At 30.7% G+C, this 2,500-nt stretch overlaps 2 protein-coding genes across 2 annotated transcripts in view; one reads left to right on the top strand and one right to left on the bottom strand.

Annotated features, from left to right (window-relative positions):
- The window catches only part of LOC122245698 (uncharacterized), a 6,736-nt gene extending 5,031 nt beyond the window's left edge, over positions 1-1,705 (top strand). The window contains exon 3 of the mRNA XM_086543176.1: positions 1-1,705. This exon is cut by the window's left edge and continues 1,737 nt beyond it. The gene's annotated coding sequence lies outside the window, so the exon portion shown is untranslated.
- Positions 1-2,500, bottom strand: part of LOC122244150 (dnaJ homolog subfamily B member 14) — a 28,763-nt gene that overhangs the window by 1,023 nt on the left and 25,240 nt on the right. The window contains exon 8 of the mRNA XM_043001976.2: positions 1-2,500. This exon is cut by the window's left edge and continues 1,023 nt beyond it; it is cut by the window's right edge and continues 1,131 nt beyond it. The gene's annotated coding sequence lies outside the window, so the exon portion shown is untranslated.

The raw sequence follows: 2,500 nt of genomic DNA, 5'->3' as shown, positions 1-2,500 counted from the left end.
TATCTATATGGTCTTTTAAAGCAATTACATAATGTCTTTTTAATTTATTCTCTTCCAAATTGGTTCTACTTTAACCCTTTACAGGCAAGACTACACCTCTCTCTCTCAATAAACAATATATTTCATGCAATTTTCTCATTTGTTAATGGAGTGGCTGAAACAAAAATGCTATGCTTTTTCCTGTAGAAAAAAAAAATGAGAACTGAAAATCGTAATTACCATAAAAAACAAACCAAAGGAGAATGAGAAAGAAAAAAAGGGGGAGGAGAAAGACTAAGTCCCATACAAACAAACAAACAAACACACAGATAAACACTGACATGCAAAGCTCTTCTCTTTAGTTGTCAACTATTTTCTTTCATGACTCTCTCAAAAAGCATTCAATGATATGACTATCTTGAACAAAAGACAATACCATCCATTTGTATAAGCTTCAGCAGTATAAGCACACAAATTTCTAAAGAAAACAACAACAACCAATGTGTGCTTAATTTTTATAATGTTACACATGAATTTCACCCAAAATGTGTAATTACAAAAAGTGTTGTGAGACTGGCATTTCCTTGCGATTTCTTTCTATCTTCCCTAAAAAGGCTTGTAATTCATAGATAAGTACCACCATAGGGGAAGGCACCTCACACCTTGCTTAACATTCTGCAGAAAATGGGAGACAGAAGAAACAGAAACTTGGAAAGACTAAAGTAAGCCAAAGGAGCTAAGATGGGACACAGGCACTATCTGTTTGTCTTTTTGTCTCTTCCATACATACTCTTGACAAAGCATAAATTATAACAGCATACATTATTATTAAAACAATAAGGAATAAAAAAGAAAGCCTTAATTCATTCACATTAACAATACCCATAATACACATCAACAAAGTTTAGCATACAGGTCTAATTTCATATCCACCAGAAAACAGACATCCGCTAACACCATTTCATCACATGTATAAATACATCAAATCCACTATCATAGAAAACTTAAAAAACACGAAGGATACAATCTATTAGAAATAAACAGTCCCAGACATATGGAAAATGTTTTATATATATATATCAGAATTTTTACAAGTTTAACTCACCAAAATGTCCCCTTCCCAGTTCTACATGCAGCACATACGGTTGCTTGCATGCTTTAACGGAGCTACAACCAAAGAATGACTTAAGGCAGTATGAGTTGAACATTCCTACATCTCTTGACTGTAGCTTGGTTGCATCACCACCATCATTGCCACTTCCATTACTGCATTATCAAAATAGGCAAACAAAGGTTAAATGGTTGAAGTTGTTGTGTGTCCCTTTCTCACCACACTGAACTGTTCCAATAGGAATAGTAATGGTAATCGGCATTATCGTGTTAAGCAGCCCGGGTGCAAATTACGAGTCTCCTGGAAAGATGATATGGAGCACATAACTGGTCTTCGGCAATTGGGGACATGACTAGACAATGTATGCAAAAAAGAAAAATCTCTCACTCGCTTTTCTACACTCGTTTCTCTCTCTCACTCTCACTCCTTTTCTCGCATATTCATACTTACTCTCACTCATCCACTCCCCTCACTGTTCATTAATTTGCATAGAAACAAGATCTGCACTGTTGCTATTTATGCTACTATATAAAAGCAGGATTTTTTTCATTTCAAATCTTTTTATTTTCTACTATACAAAATGAATCTTACAACATGCAAAAATTGAACAATACTGATGTTTTTGAAAAACTGATAAGCAGCAATGCAATTGAAACCTATCTTGAAATTCATACACACACACACACATATATATATATATATATATATATATATATATATATATATATATATATATATATATATATATATATATATGTATATATATATATATATATAAAGCTTGATTTAAATGTCTTCATAAAAAATGTAACCCCTTTTGGTATATCTTGAATAAGAAAATAAAAAACAAAATAAAAACAGGTACTCCCAAGATATTTTGGTCAAAAGCATGAAATCAAAGCATGAACTTTTTAATCCTTAGCTTTGCCTTTTTTTTTTTCTTTATTCTATATGGAAGATGAGCTTTACCTTTAACTCTTTTCCTTAATTCTTTCTTTTTCTTCAGGGGGGGGGGGGGGCATATTTTACATGCACTAGTATATATATATATATATATATATATATATATATATATATATATATATATATATATATATATATATATATATATATATATATATTATATATATATATATATATATATAAATCAAATCAAAGAAAATATCAATACCCTTGGCAACCATTCATTCCTTTGCACCCAAAAATCTTTCTTATTTTTATAAACCCTCTTTTAATCTACATATAGATTTATTATGTATGAAACAAAGTATGTACACAAGAGCTTTGTAAATAATACATAAAGACACACAGAACACACACATGCACAGGAGAGAGATATATATATGTATATATGAGTAAAAAAAAATAAAAATAAATAAAAAAGAGGGAGACAATCATAGCAGTAGAAGT

Source organism: Penaeus japonicus, unplaced genomic scaffold (assembly GCF_977035675.1).
Source record: "Penaeus japonicus unplaced genomic scaffold, GWHDUDI00000001_assembly GWHDUDI00000013, whole genome shotgun sequence".
In the NCBI taxonomy this organism is placed as follows: domain Eukaryota; kingdom Metazoa; phylum Arthropoda; class Malacostraca; order Decapoda; family Penaeidae; genus Penaeus; species Penaeus japonicus.
This window is presented reverse-complemented; position numbering and strand designations above follow the sequence as displayed.